This window comes from Pleurodeles waltl, chromosome 2_2 (genome assembly GCF_031143425.1).
Source record: "Pleurodeles waltl isolate 20211129_DDA chromosome 2_2, aPleWal1.hap1.20221129, whole genome shotgun sequence".
In the NCBI taxonomy this organism is placed as follows: Eukaryota; Metazoa; Chordata; class Amphibia; order Caudata; family Salamandridae; genus Pleurodeles; species Pleurodeles waltl.
The window spans coordinates 521777488-521794321 of NC_090439.1; the positions used below are offsets into that span (position 1 = coordinate 521777488).

Below are 16834 nucleotides of genomic sequence, written 5' to 3' on the forward strand. Positions count from 1 at the left end.
TTTTCCTGTTTTTCTCTACCCCACAGCCTCCTTTTCTTTCTCTTTCTCTCTTTCGTTCTCCTGCAAAGTATGTTGGTCATAAATCAGTCTGAGTTCTGAAAAATGAAGGTCTTTGGGTATCACCTTCAACTGTCGACTTAGATTAAGCATTAAGTTACTCACATTTTGAGTAATGCAACAACACAACATTTATTGAATGATTAAAGAATACTGCATCACATTACCACAAAAGTGTGACGTTATCATGAGAAAATGGCATATAGTGCTAAAATGTTGGGAAAATGTGGTAACATTTATATCTTGGGTGTAACTTGGGCAGATTAGCACAAGTGCCCAAACACTTCTATATGCAAAGCCAAATCTATTAACAAAGCCATACATTATTTGCATCAAAATATAACACCTCCTTTCAGAGTAGACTCTAAACATTCCATACATTGCATGGGTGGTGCACTGTACAACACACATGCAATGTGTGGAATGTTTGTCTGGTCATACAATTTTGCATTAGAAGGGTATATATACAGTACAAATTCTATGCTATAACACACCTCTGCATCATGGTGCAAAAGTTGTATTTGACGCTAGGTAGCCTGCCTGTGGACCAGCAGAGGTGATGAGAGCAGCAGTTGGTCATTTTTCCAATATATCTGGTTCCGTGCTGCCTTCTCCCCATTTTGTAATGCAGCACAACAACTTTGGTTGTCATTCTGCGTTGTGCTGATAAATTAATGAATGTAGCCCAAGACCTGTTTTTAATCGCCATGGTGTGGTGATAAGAGTTTGAGACCCAAGTAGAATTAACAGAAGCCTGGAACGAGTGGAGATTCATTTAGCATTGTGAGAAGGGACATCTCTGGGAAGGCTACTCAATCAAACCATCAACAGCTTTGCTTGTGGATAGTGGTTTAACTGGCTGAAAGCAAATGCTGCCCAATAAGAAGTACAACACAACAATACGTTGCTAGTCCTCCTCACTTGATGCATGCTAGCAGAATTATAGGTAGCAGATTAAAGATGCACATACTCAAATAAATAGTGCCGACTTTTTATGTAGAAAGTAACGAACGCTCAAGGTAACATTGCCAGGCAAAATGTTTTGTTTGCTTTCGTTATGTCAAACCATTTTTTCTTTTAACTAGATTTTGTAAAGTTTTTCTTCACTTTAGGAACTTAGCGACTGATTTAGTTCTTGAAAACTACATTTAAATGAGTTAATCAAAACGCTGCTCAACGTTCTATATGAGGCAGGTAGCTTTAACCTAGAAAACAGGTTATAACAGTACGGCAAATTGCATTGCTCAAATGCTGAAATGCCATGTATCTCACATGAACCAGGATACAATGTAGTGTCCACAGTATAAGGCATGAATAGTTGTAGATAACAGTTGCAAATGCACATCTATCTAAACATCTTCTGTAGTCATGTTTCAGGATACTGTAACGCTGAAACATCCCACTAGGATCACTTATTCATTCTCCTCTTTCCTAGCCGCTGAAACCAGCCAGTGACCATGGAACACAGCATTCTCTCATGTATTGTGACCCTTTTGTACCTAAGTTGGTTCCCCATTTTTAGCTTTGTTTTATATTTTATATTTTACACATTGTAGCTGCAGTGCTTTTTAGCAGTGACATTTTACACATTTTGCTTGCATGATATTATTCTAGCAATATATTGTAGGAGTTGCTTGTTTTAGTTAGTCTTTTCTCAACATATAATCAGTACATTCTGTTCAAGGCTAGAAACACAGTACACAATATCCTAGCGCTTGCGTTGCCTGTTTGGAGACAGCTCCTAACATCTAGACATGTCATGGCATCAGAGCTGTGCCCCTAACAAAGTGTTGCTTTGATTATATTAATGATTTACTAACCCGGAAGGGGCAGATGGGCACTCCAGCCACAACCGTTCTGGGATGAATACTGTGTTCGACATGCAGATCTGCTGGCACTAATCTACCAGCTTCCCAGAAGGATTGCCATCCGTACTACAGGCTGACTCATGATGCTGTTCTACAGGTATGGGGACTACAACTAACCTCTTAGATCAGGCAGCGGCAGAGGGTATGCTGTTAGTATAGGTTTAGGGTTATGTAGGAATACCAACAAATCTTTTACCATAGTTGGATTGTTCATTCTCTTTACAATGTTCATAATGCTGGTTACTTTGCTTTGTTTCATGTGCCTAATTATCACAGCTTATTCTCTCTATGCAAGACTACGATTGTTTCAATAAATGTATTTAAAACTGAGCTCAAATCTCTTTTGTGATTTTCCCCGGGCATGCATGAGTTATATCACAAAAGTGTAAGCTCTGTTTCCATGACTTCTTTGGGAGATAGAGTGTCATGTTTAGGGTGCCACAATCACCTTCCACCCGGTAAGGTTAGGGGTCAAAGTGAGGCACTGTGAGCTATCCAGGAATTTGGCTGACAGCTCTTGATGGTGTGGATGGACTTAGTCCCCCACATTCTGAAGTTCTGTTGTCCTAATATGCATTCCTATTATCTTAGGAGGAACTGCATAGCACTCACACTACCTTCAACACCCACAGCCTGTATGTTAATGTTTGATCAATATTTCTGAATCATATACTGATACTCCAATTACTAATGGACTGATAAAGTTGATGTTTTTATCTGGACAATGCAAGTAATAACCCTGTGTGTGGGGTGTGGTATCTATTGAGTCAAGGAAATACCCCCTATCCTCAGAAAAGGGGCATAACAGGCAGACTGTGAAACCTAACACAGAAATGACTGCATATGTCAATAGCTACCAGGCATTTTTAAACATGTGCATAGACAGCTAATATATGTGCATCAATACGAAGTAATTCGATTTTTCTAGAAACACGAAAGAACTAAAATCAGTCATTCTACATTGGATTGTTCCAATCATTATTTTTGTGGTGATGTGTCCAAGTACATGATATCTCCACCCACAGTATTGTCTTCTACTTGCTAAAGGTAGACACGTTTATGCCGAGGATTTGCAATGGACTCTCAATTGGACTTTCAAATAGGCAGCATACATCATTCTTTGCACAAGCTTGTTAATACAAAATATACAACTTAGCCAAAATGTAACTGAAAAAAGATAAAGACAAGTGCCAAAGTATGGTGCATTTGTCTGTTAATGGAACAAAAGGGCACAAGATTTTACCCTTTGGGTCAAAACGTCATCTGTCTGTTTAGCACACCTTTGGAATTCAGCAGGATTTAATTTTCAAAACTCTGTTGAACCTAGTCAGTAATTAAATAAGTTAAACAGCATGATATTAGAAGCAGTCACTGAACCAAGTCCACATTCCCACTTTCTAATATGAGATACAAAAATATTTCAAAGAAAAATAACTGTGACTACTTCTCCCTACCTTGGGCTCACCCATTGTACTTCTTTGGTATTCACCTAATTCTCACTCTTATGTTCACATAAAGTGGTATCTGCACCAGGGAATTAAAAATTCTGAGTACCAGAAATACGATCTGCAGAATATTCTGATTGAAAATACATAATAATGACAACCATTTTTGATCTGATACTTCATAGAACACATGCCATTTTATAAACGCTGAATAAAATAGCTGTTCCTGTTAGTCAATTTAATCGTGCACAATTTACTGACTTCAGAAGGCTAGAAAGATGAGTCTGGTTTGAAGGATTCAGACTTGAAACCTTAAGGTCTCTCTAGATGGTAGCGGTGAATATGAATATTAGTTATTTTGCCAGTTTTTGACTATGTAGTAATCAGTTACAACTGCAGAATACACCTGTGGGTCCCAGAATTTTCTGCTGATGTAAGAGTAAGGTGGCACTGGAGAATGGGTGTTCTCAATTGTCATGTCATACAAGTTGTCATTGCACACATAGTGAATTTCCACAAAGTAATTACCTTTTGAGTAACACAAACATGTGCAATGCTTTTCACTAATAAACTTACATCCATCTCAAGTAGACCTAGGGAGTGTAATGAGCATGGAAAAGAGCTGCAAAGACCTCCACTTTCTCAGAGAAATTAGAGGATAGGATTCTTCACATGGAGCATATTTTCCATGTGGTTAATTCTCAAAGGTTTGTGTGCACACAAGGGCATTTAGATGCACAAAACACTGGAGTTTCAAAATTCAACATTGTAATTCCCAGAATGAGGATATTGGAAGTCTTAAAGAGAATAGCACAATTACAGTGGTAAAACCTGTGGCAGATTTTCAAGTCGTCAGCAGATGATTTAAGGTATATTTGGATATGGACGTTGCTATGTAAAGTAGAGTGAACTTCAAAAACATACATGCTTTAGGGTATTCTACAAAGGTATGAGGCAGTTTCCCATCCTTGAAATGCATAAAAGGAGGACGAACTACCTTCCAAAAGCCGAGGAAAAGAAAGGAAAGGAAAGGGAAGAGAACGGAAAGAAAGCAAAGAAAACCGGGGAGTGAGAGGCCAGTGGAGGTGAGGAAAAGGAACACCCCTATATTTAGGGAAGGCCCTTCTCCATTGGGAAACATTTTTCCCTATGAAGCGCCCCCCACTATGTATATCTAATATGTGCATAAAAAAATCCAGCACCGGGATATGTTTGTCCTGCAAACTGGCTACATTGACAGCAGAAAGGCTAAGAAGAGGAACAAAATATTAAATAAGACTCTTCTCATAAACACCTACTCAGCCCCTAAAGAATTTTCTAAAACTTTGATTTGATTCTGAAAAGTATGTAGATATTTGAGTCATGGTTTATAGTTAATTGTAATTCTGCGTTGGTGGACTTAGGCTGTGATAAAACAAAATGTGGCAAACGGGGTTACCATTGCCCACAATACCTCCTTCAGTACCATTACCCTTGCAGTGAAGGGCCAAGGCCTTATCTCTCAATGCAACCCATCTATACCAACAGACTGACTTATAGCCATATGCACAGGGTAAAGTCTTTCTGGAAACCTAACTCGGCAGTGCTGCACTTCCTACATAATTCATCAGTGACTTTCGATAGTAGCATGAGGAACCTAATAGCATTTAGTTAACAATACATGTGACTCACAAGATGGTGGTAAACCTATGCAAACTGAGGGCTAAAGGCTGGATGAATATATTCATTTGTCTTGCAACATAACAGAAGTTGCATTGCAGGCAAATTTGTAAAGGAGGGTTAACCGCTGCAAGGAGTGAAGAATTATGTCATAGTCTGTCTCGTTGGGAGAGGTCAGTTGGTGTGAACTGCCACACTGAGATTTGCTGACGAGCCATCAAGTAAAAATTTGCAATAGGTTTGAGCAGAGAAATGTGTGACAGGATTGTAAATAGAACAAGAACACACAATTTTTACAATTTGATTACTGTTCATTTATTGTTGAATTTTGTGATCATTAAATATTGTAAGACTCTCAGAGATTTGATGAGGGCTGATGTATGAATCTCAGTTTGGGAGGGTGAAGAGGCTCCTCCGGAAGGTACGCTAGCTCATTATATGGTGACAAATGTAGGGCTCCATGTTTGCTAGGTTGTCAATGGTGTAAGATCACTGAAAATGAAGGACCATTCAAATGTCCACAATATGGAACTTTTGTTTTAAAGATTATTGAAAACTTGAGAGAAAAATATATGAAATGAAATCACCTCTTAGGCCCACACAGTATGAAGCATTGAATGCTTGGGAGTGAGCAGCACATGCCAAAGAGAAGTAGAAGAACCAGAATAGAGCAAAACATGCTGGGCAAAATTATGCAGAGGCTCAATCGGATGAAGGTGCTAGAATGTACCCAGCTATAAGTATTGAAAAGACTAAAAACAATTGGAAACATGGACATGATAATGAGGATGCTGTAAGGAAAACTGACACTGATAGCAATTCAGTGGATGGCATTTCAGATGCTTTAATGTCCTTAAGACAACCTCCGTACGTGGCTCTTACAAACATTGTAGATTGTGGTACCACTGCTACAGTGGCTACATCCCATGTTGACCAGAATACAATTCAGATTGAGAGACTGTTTCCAGTAGTTCTGATTGCAACTGTACCTTCTGAAGCAACCCCTGTTGTAATAGCTCCAGGTGTTACTGCTTTCATAGTGACTATTCCAGCACTAGTAACACATGTGGTATCAGCTCAACTGTTAGGGATGCCTGCAGGAACTGCACCAATAAATATTATACTGAATCCTACTTTTCTAGGTGTGGAAGGAGGAGTATCTATAACAGAGTTCACTCCAATATCACAATATTCACAAATTGTTGCCTGGACCGCACCACAAAAGGTTCAATCTTTAAGAGAATGGAGAAGGATTGTCTTTAAAGGCCCTATTGCACAGGGAGAAACAGGGTTGTTTCATGGTGGAATTTTTCCTCCATGGTGTGAAGAATCCATCTACTAGCCAGGAAAGTTAATGCCTGTAGATGTATCAAAACTGAAGGTGGAATAAAAATAAATTATTAGAGGATGCTTAGACATTTCACATTTTAATTAGTGCATGGAAAATAAATTGATATATCTGTGTAAACAAATCACAAGCTGTTTGGCTGCCACCCATGAGAAATTAATTGAATTGGTAAGAAAATATGAAGTGGATTCCTTTACAAAAAAGCTTTGGAGCCCAGTTACATGATGAAGCTATTGTGACAATGCGGCCTTCAGGAATGAAATTACATATTGCGGAATCGGTAAAGTGCATGTGTACATGGAGCGATTTTGAATGTCAGACAGAAAGTGGGCAAAGACAAAGGGAAAGAAGAAGAAGAAGAAACAATCAGATGCTATAGAAGCAAATGTTAAGGCACCACCAGTACACCTAGATGAAGATGAGGTTTTAACATTTTATATGAAGGAGGTACCAGGTATAGGGTATACGTATGTACCATGTTTGAAAGTTTTGTGGATAGACCTGAATACTTTTTTGATATTGTGATACTTAGTGATTTGTGGACTGAATGTAAGATAGCTGTGCAATGGCCACGTACTCAGCCTCCAAGAGATGTACATACTTGTGCACCTTCACCTGTCATAAAGACTATGGCCCTCATTACGACTGCCAGGGATGCTGCAGCAGTCTCACTGCCAAACCGCCACATCTCCACTGGTACTGCCGGTGCGGTAGGGCAGCCAGGCCAGAGGACAGCACCTCCACGTATCATGAGTCAGCTTTCCACCAGGGTTTCTATGGTGGTAGCACCTCCACGAAAACCTGGCAGAATGGCTGCCGGTGACAGGAAATTTATTTCCTGTCGCTGGCAGACGACTCCCCCAATCCCCCCCCTGTAACTACAATACCTTGCACCCCCCTTCCATGACAGCACCCCCTCCCCCTTCACCCCCCTTCCATGACAACACCATCCCTTCCGTGACAGCACCCCCTCCCTCATCCCCCCTTCCATGACAGCACCCGCCTCCACCACCCCCCTTTCGGTAATACACGCACACACACCCACAGGCGCCCTGCATACATGCATTCACCAACACATATACATACAGGCATTCACCAACACGCATACATACACTCATTCACTCGCTCCAACAGACACGCATTCACACTTACATTCCAACACGCACTCACTTCAACAATCACACACACATTCACACTTACATTCACACATGCAGACATACACCTACTCACACACACAAGAACTCCCACCCTCCCACCCCCTCGCCTGTCGGATGATCGACTTACCTTGTCTGACGAGGAGGTCGTCTGCCAGGAAACGGGACCCGGCACTTCCACTGAAAGCAGCGCCCCACCATCAGGACACCGCCACGCCATATCACTGCTCGTAATACATCAGAGGGGTCCTATTGGCATGGCATGATGGTGGTGGATGCGCCTTTGCACTGCCGACTGCCAGCATGACCGCTGAAGGATTTCCACCCAAATTGTGGTGGAAATCACTCAGTGTTTGTAATATGGCAGTCGGAAGATCATCAGCACTGGTTGTCTTCTGGCACCCATGGCTTCGGCAGTCTGTGTGAAAGACTGCCGTAGTCATAATGAGGGCTTAAGTATGATGAGGTGATTCCTTTTTGTAAGGAAAAGTTACAGTGAGGGATATCAATGTGTTAAAGATCAATAGAAGTACCCAAGAAGAAATAAAATCAGTGCATACTTATTATAAATGATTGTTGCAGGTGTTTAAACAGCAGAGTGGACAAGAAAATCCTAAAAAGTGAGATATGGGAAGTTTTGTGTCACAGTTCGTTCTTGGGTTGCGACAGGAGATCAGTATGCATATACAAAGGAATGTGATTTTTTTGCCAGACAAAACCTATAGATGAGATATTGAAGTCTGCAAAATACTGAGGAGACTAGCAAGAAATGAAGCATAGGAGACTTAAAAGAGAAGTTTGTGCTGGGGCAAACTAAGCTATCCCAGAAGGTATTTCAGAATCAATTGCATGAAAGAAAGGTAGGTGGTACGCTGGTTGTAGGTTTTTTGGTTGGTGGTCGTATTGTGCAAGGTGGAATTCGTTTTCCACAGGGTAGAGGTCAGGGTTTTCCCGCTGGTCTAAACTCAGGAGTAAACATTGCAACGCTGAAGAAATCAACTCCGTATCACTATTGTAACATGTTTGGGGATTGGAAGAGAGAGTGTAGACAGAATCCAAATTGAGTGAGTGGTGATGGGCGAATCCCAGGGGTAAATCAAACAAAAATGCAAAATGTTCTTGTTCAGGTTCCAGTCAAATTAATTAATCTGCCAACACATTTGCTAGTTCCTATGATGCAGGTCCCACAAGCTCCCATGGCCCCACAGAATATGGGAAATTCCAGATTCAATATGAATAAAGTATTGAGAGCAAATTCAATCATTCCAAAATCAGAACACATTTCAACAGTTACCCCATTTTAGAGAATGAGAGTTTTGATTCTGACAATTGCCAATGGGAGGAGGAAGATTGCCTACTTGGTGCAGTCTTAAAGGTAGACAAAAGTGGACCATTAGTAGAAGGAGAGATGAATGGCCACCAGGTGTAATTTCTCGTCGACACAGGAGCTGCCTGTTCTACTGTTAAAACAGTAGAAGTCCCTGACCTACCCCTCTCAGGAAAGAAGATCCAAGTTGTAGGTGTTACAAATAAACAAACAAATAATCCTGTTTCAAAGAAAGTTCAGCTAACAATATGTTCATCTGTGTGGGACCATCAATTTGTTTCATGTGATTCAAGTCCTGTAAATTTACTAGCGAGGGATCTCTTGTGTAAATTAAATTTCACTATTAGCTGCACACATAGATGTAGAATTTAAAATGGCCTTACAAGAACAGCTGTTGGATTATATCCTGTAATAACGGTAGAGGATTTACCTCCCTATCTGAGAGATACTGTAGAATCAGGAGTACTGGACTTTTCAGGGAATGATATCGGACTAATCAAAGGTGTAGAACCAGCCCGAATCACAATAAAACCAATTGTGAAATTTCTGGGAAGACCACCTTATAATCTAACACCAGAGACAGTGGCAAGAATAATACAAGCAATTGAAAACATACTAAAAAAGGGGAGTTTGAAAGATATAGTCAGAAGTCCTTGCAATTCACCTAATATGAGTTTACAAAAACCCAATGGGAAATATAGAATTGTACAGGACTTCTACAATTTAACAACATAGTTGTTTCATGTTGTACCCAAGTACTGAATCAAGCAACAATACTTTTTCAAATTCCCTGAATTGCAGAATGGTTCACCATTGTGGATCTCTGTCAGGACTTTTTCTGTATCCTGTTGCATAAGGAGAGTCATTTCTTGTTATCATTAGTATTTAGAGATAGCGTTTTGGCATGATGCAGAGTTCCACAAGACCATATAAAAAGTACTTACATTTTTCATCAGATCTTGCAAAATAATTTTAGGACTCTTCCGATGCCTTGCAATTGAGTTCTTTTACAGAACATTGAAGACCTGCTTGTGGCACTGTTGGTCTTCTAAATCATCTGGCTGAGAATGGACACAAGGTGTCCCCGAGCAAATAGCAACAATGTAAAAAATAAGTCCTTTATTTGGGACATCTCATTGAAAATTGAATGAGAAAGGTGTCACAGTAGAGAATAGAGACAATTCTGGAAGATGAACCTATTCAGAAGTCAGAGATAAGTCAGAACGTTCCTGGGAATGGTGGCTGCTACAGACAGTGGAGACCAAACTTTTCCTTGGTTGCCAAGCCTTTACTGAGAGTGACTCACAAAGATGTGCCTGATCCACTTCCACAGGACAATGACTGTTTGATAGCATTATTCGAACTGAGAGAAAGTCTCTATCATGCCCTGGCACTAGAAATGCCCGATTACAGTAAAATGTTCACCTTGTTTTGCAGGAATAGAGAGGGTTGAGCTCTCCCAGTGCTTACTGAGTTGCATGAAGACTCTCAAGAACCTGTGGCATATCTTTCAACCTCTATTGACCTTGTTGCTACAAGACTGGCTGGCTACTTTAAAGCAGTTGTGGCAGTTGGTGTTATTGATAAATGTGAGAGCATAGTGATGGGACATCCTCCTATAGTGATGATCCCTCACTTTGTGGAAATATTGCTCACCTGTACAAAAACACAATATCTGACAAACAGCAGACTTACAAAATATGAACAATAAATACTTGCAGCCAAAAATATTGTTTTAAAGACCTGTCAAACATTCAATCCAGCTACATTGTTATTGCTGCTTGAAAGTGAAATTGATGGATATGAAGTAGAACACGACTGCCTCAATGTTACAGATTTATGCAGCAAGCCAAGATCAGACATTTAGAATGAATCTCTTGATGCGCCTGGCTTTGCAATTTCTGTGGATAGCTCATTTTTACAAGAAAATGAGGGAACTTTGAGAGCAGCGTATGCTGTCTGCACAATTCAGATAGTGATAGAAGCTTCCTAGCTTTGACGTGCAAAAGCTTGCTCTCTTTCAGCTCAATTGGGAGTGACTATATGTACAGGTATATTTTTCTGGACTTGGGTGGGCCATGATTTTGACAGTTATGGTTACAGAGGGGAATTATGACATTATCTGACTCCCCAATCAGAAATATGGACATATTGTAGGCTTTGCAGTTGCCTCCAGAGATTGCAATAGTAAAATGAGATTGCAATAGTAAAATGTGCGGCTAATAAAAACGGCAATGACTATGTCATAGTTGGAAACTGATAAGCTGATGAAGTAACACAGTATTGTGCACTTATGGTATGCATATTTAACAAAGAATATACAAATGAATCTGATGAGGGCACCACATTTTTGATACTGAAAGCTTTCTCTGGAATCAGATTGAGGGACCCATTTCAATAGTGAGGTACTTAGAATGCTGTGTATGGCTCTTCAGGTGTAACACAGATTGCACTGTAGCTATTATCCAGAGGCTTTGGGGATAGTTGAGCAGTCGAATGGCACATAGAAATCTCGATTGGCCAAAGTGTGTGCATTTACTTCACTCAAGTGGCCAGATGCTTTACCATAGGTTTTGATGAGTATTTGAAGCACCTCTGACAGGAGAACAAGATTATAACCACAAGAAATCCTCATGGGTTGTGCTATGAGACTGCCTGTTGTGCCTGCAAATATTCTTGTAAACATCACTAATGACATAATACTTGATTATTGTCAAGGATTAGCGGATGTGGTGCATTCTGTTTCTTTTCAGACTGGAGCTGCCACTGCCACACCAAATCAAGAGCAGTGCCACGACCTTAGCCCAAGCAAAAAAGCATGTACGAAAAACCTGCTTGGAACTGAGGCTGAGAGGCCCGTACCAGGTCTTCTTGACCAACACTGATGTCAAATTTGCCATGGTACATAATTGGGTGCATGCCTTGCATATCCAGAGAGTAAAGTGTCCATACAAAGAAATCATTTTTTGGGCCAAATTCGAGAACACCTGTGTAAGTGCCTCAAGAATTACCAGAGGGGGGTGAAGTACAGCAAAATCTTGCACCGGTACAAGTTCCTGAAATCTTGCAAAGTGGTTTGGAAACCCTCACTGAAGAAGAAAAATTGAGAGTTGATGATAAAGGAACTACCAGACAATCACAAGAGCAGTCAAATGATACAGGTAAAGAAACAAGAGTGAGAAGAGAAAGACCTCTAGGGATATTGGAATGGCCAAATGGTAGGAGACAATTGAGATCAAGTGTGTCAGTGGAACCTATACACAAATCAGCATCGAAGAAACAGAATCTACTGGTGCAAGTGAAACTAAAGAAGATCAACAGACACCAAGTAGATCCAAGAGAGCAAGAATACCTTATCACATCTATTCTGCACTTGAAAGGAAATATAAGTCAGAGAACATGCCAAATGCATCAGGTCAAAATCCTAATGAAATGAGATCTGAGACCTTTGAACCTCCAAGGTATGACACACTAAAACCAGCATTGATTAAATAGGATTTCTGAAATAAAGAATGTCAACGAAGAACTTAACAAGCACTACTTGGGGAAACTCAGAAACTGAAGGAACTGATATGACATTTGACAAACTGTTTAAAGTACAAGGTACTAAGACTGAACTAAACACACCTGACTACAGACAATAAAGGTGAATAAAAATAATTAAGAAGAGTTCCCTAGCGCCAAAATTGCAGTTAAATATTAGGGATAACACATTTAGAAGAAGATGGAGAAGGGCTAGGGATGTCTCCCAAAGACCTTTGTATATAAGCTGAATGAAATAATTGCAAGGTTAATCATCAAAGGTTTTGCTCATTTACACAAGTAGACGTTAACCCAGAAAATTGAATGTGCCTGCTGCTATTTTCTACTTAATGTCTGACTGTAGACAAACATGTGTATCTTTACCAGGGCTATGCGTAGAATAGTTATTGTTGTCACACTAATAGTTGTTGCATTACCAGTTTTAAAGTCCTTTTAGTTGAAATGACTTTTACACCAGAAATAGAAATGCTTAGATCTACACCTGTGTCTACAATGCCTGCTCAAACAGTAGACAGGACACAATTAAAAGCTTCATTTATAGATTTCTCCAAAGAGGAGTTTTCCACAAATGTTTACTCTAAATTAGTTCACAAAAAACTGTTATGTCTGTGCACACTTACCTTCTTCAGCTGTAGAAGAATTGACATATCATCACGTCCCACTTTCATATGCAATTACTTGCAGTATTTTACTTAGTTTATTTTATAGAGAGGAGTGATTTGAAGTGTATTTCTCCAATTATGGTGAGATCCTTTCCACAGATCCTCAAAAGACATTAAAATCAAGTTTTTTCCTTATATCTCCCACAACTATAGACACTGTTAAAGCATACAAGAAGAATCTAACCTGTTTAATGAGACATTTAGAAAAGAAGTTAATTTTAACATTAGAAAAGAAAAGAGAAGAGAGGAACTCACATTTTTCATGGTGTAAATAAAGAAGATTATGTTTTAAAGAATGTTTAGAAAAAAGAGGAAAAGAAGAAAATGGTATAACCAAAATTAAAATTAGATACACAACAAAAAGGGAAATTATGGCCCTCATTAGACCGCCAGGGTCGGGGTGACGGTTGGACCGCCACCAATGTGGTGGTCCGAGTGCCATATTACGACTGCGGCGGTATCAGTGGCATCAGCATGGGTTCACCAATACACGATGTTTGATACCAAACATCCCTATTTTCAGTGAAGCCATCATGTAGCTGGGGAACTCGTATTGCCCACTGTCGACCACATGCATTTAAAATGGCTGCCCTGGTCACTTACTATGTCTGAGAATTGACAAAGACATAGCCGGGGCATATCTGCTCATGCAGATATGCCCTCTCATGTAATATACTGCACCCTGCCTTAGGGCTGTAAGACCTGCTTGAAGGTTGACCTACATGTATTGCTTGCAGTATTAGGGGACATGGCACACAGGCTACGCACCATGTTGTGTTTTCACTTTTGTTTGCACCAAGGCACACATCCTGCAATGGCAGCCGTCATGTGGTTGGTGGGGGATCCCTGAGTGTGGCACAGTTCATGCTCCAGCCTTTCGGAATACTGTTTAGTACCCCAGGCCATGGATACCAGGGTTACCATTTACTAGGAGCTTACAGAGGGTGCTAAAGTTTTTGCCAATTTGAGAAACATGCAGGAGCCCAGTGCACTTTCAATCAAAATTACAACAGATACCAGTAAAAAAATGTGGGGGGTAACAATGTCAAAAAGGGGCACTTCCCTACACCTACGTTTAAATGAGCATACAAGCTAAAACATGAAAATCGATAGAGGGCAATCATTCTTACATATCATAGGCCTAAATGTGAAAATAAAGTACTGATTTAAGTTACCCTAACTGTTGATGACATGTTAACAGAAAAATATATAGTAACATTCAAAAGCCTGTTTTCATGTCGAATCACTGTTTGCACTTGATGTTTTTCTCTCTATTCTTCAGGGATTGTAATTTTACAGAATTGTTCAGTTAGCTAGTGAATAAGCTCTTGTTTTGTATTAGACCACTGATAGTGAGTTTCTCACCGGGAGAAGAGGAGGTAACAGGAAAGATGAGTCACGAGAACAACAGTCTGGACTACAGAATACGGAAGACTATAGTGCCAGTCAGGGAAAATTAGGAGTTTTTCCATTCCTAGGAGTTTACTCAAATTGTATTGGAGGATTCTGGAAGAAAAATAAGGAAATGTTGCAACACAGAATATTGTGCATTTTCCTAGAGTAACTGATATTCAAGATTCCTTCCCAGACTCTCACGATTCATCTTTGATTTCTGATAATGAGGTTGCTTATCCTATTTCCATTGATTGCCTGCTGATTTAAGAGTTGAGAATACTTTCTAGCTCGACATGCAGAGGCATTATGGTTATGTTCTGATTTCTCTCATCAGAACTCTTTATAGAGTATCTGAACTGACTTCTTATTTTCACCTTATTTCTAATAGATTTAGATTAGGGAACTTTCCTTAATGGAACAAACTTGCTTATTTATAACAATAATTATTATTGTTTTGACAAATGTATTATTTTACCTTATATTGAAATATCAGTTATTAGATTATGTTAGTTTCTGATGCTGATGAATAAAAGATTAAGGGGGTGATTCCAACTCTGGCGGAAACCGCCATTTGGCCGCCACGCGGGCAAAATTCCGCGGCCCCCATTCTGACATTCCCGCTGGGCCGGCGGGCGCTAACCAAGTTAGCGCCCGCCGGCCCAGCGGGAATGAGGCCGCAACACAGGAGCCGGCGGTGTTGCGGCGGTGCGACGGGTGCAGTTGCACCCGTCGCGCTTTTCACTGTCTGCCAGGCAGACAGTGAAAAGCAGGCCGGGGCCCTGTTAGGGGGCCCCTGCACTGCCCATGCCAGTGGCGGTGAAAACCGCCAGAAACAGGCTGGCGGTACGGGGGTCAGAATCCCCAGGGCAGCGCTGCCCTGGCAGATTCTCCCAGCCGGGGCAAAAACGGCAGATGACCGCCGGCCCCGGCAATCCGACCGCGGCTTTACCGCTGCGGTCGGATTGGGGATTGAAGCACCGCCAGCCTGTTGGCGGTGCTTCCGTCATTCGTGGCCCTGGCGGTCCAAGACCGCCAGGGTCAGAATGACCCCCTAAGTCTTATTAAAAAAGATGTTTAAAAACTAAAAGAACCTAAAAATGTTAATTCTTTAACTCATACAAAGTTCTTTTGACTGTACTAAAAGTCATAAATGATTTATCATGTTATTGGATTGATGTAGATTATTGTTCCATATTTGTTCTGGTTTTAAACAAAAATCCATATGACCAGTGATGGGGTTATTTAATGAATACACCCAACAATTAAGTTATAGAAAACCCAGCTCCTTCACCACTAATTTTAGTTAATATCATTTTGCAGTATTCCAGTGGAAGAGGCGATCGACATGATGTTCATTATTTTTTAGAAACCCAGATCCACCAGTAAATGCTGTGGAGACCCTGAAATATTGCCATGGTACTACTAGTGAGTTAAATTGTAAAACTTTATTCACCAACATTTCCATGCTGCAACTACCCCTATCTAGCATTGTTTTGAGATTATTTGATAGAATATTGTGTACAGAAATATCCTTTAGAATACATATTGGGTCCTAACTATCATTTAAAAGTATTGTCTAAGTAAGTGCAAATGTTCTATCAATAACTATAATGGGGCAATACTTTTTTAAACTATATTTAGGACAAAATATTTATTTCAACTGATATCCTGACAATGGTATCCAGTATCAACTCACATTCCCAAGAGAAACAAAAGTCTTTTTTTGCAGTACATTAACCATTTGGCAGTATACTCCAGCTAGTATGTAATGAATTTTCAGAAAAATTGTGAACCATAATTCTAGTTTACCTTTCTGCCAATTATGATTTTATTCACTCCAGCAGGAGCCTGGGTCTTATATGTGAGCTGGCATTCTTAATGCACAGTATTTATAGGTTGCCATATTTTACATCCCATGCAACATAATAAGTTTCTTGATCTGCTAATTTTTTCCATTTTCATTTCATAAACATGAATTTTCCTTCAACAAAACATTAGGTGATTTATCATATACTTCTCTGTTAAAATTCCACTTTGATCGCTGAAAGATACAGAAAATGTTCTGATGTCTAATGATTCGTTACTTTTTGGTGACTCTCAATTTCTTGAAGTTTATTTGGTCTTTCTCTTAAAATGGGGATAATCAGGAAAAAGAGGTGATGGGGAAGACTCTAAAAACATGATATTGCAATGGTTTGAGAGTATATTTTGCTTTTGCCTTGAGGCTTTCCATAAAGGTCTCAGTGTGTGTAACTCTTTTGAGCCCTTTGCTAGGTTCAGATGTCTAACCATGCAAAGGTGGACTAAGAAAACAAACCTTGTAATGTTGTTTTGTTTCACAATGCTTGGGGCCTCATTTATAAGCCCCTTGTGCCA

At 40.0% G+C, this 16834-nt stretch overlaps 1 protein-coding gene across 8 annotated transcripts in view; it reads right to left on the reverse strand.

Moving 5' to 3' along the window:
• ZNF521 (zinc finger protein 521) overlaps positions 1–16834 on the reverse strand; it is a 711353-nt gene that overhangs the window by 326608 nt on the left and 367911 nt on the right. The gene's annotated exons all lie outside the window — the stretch shown is intronic.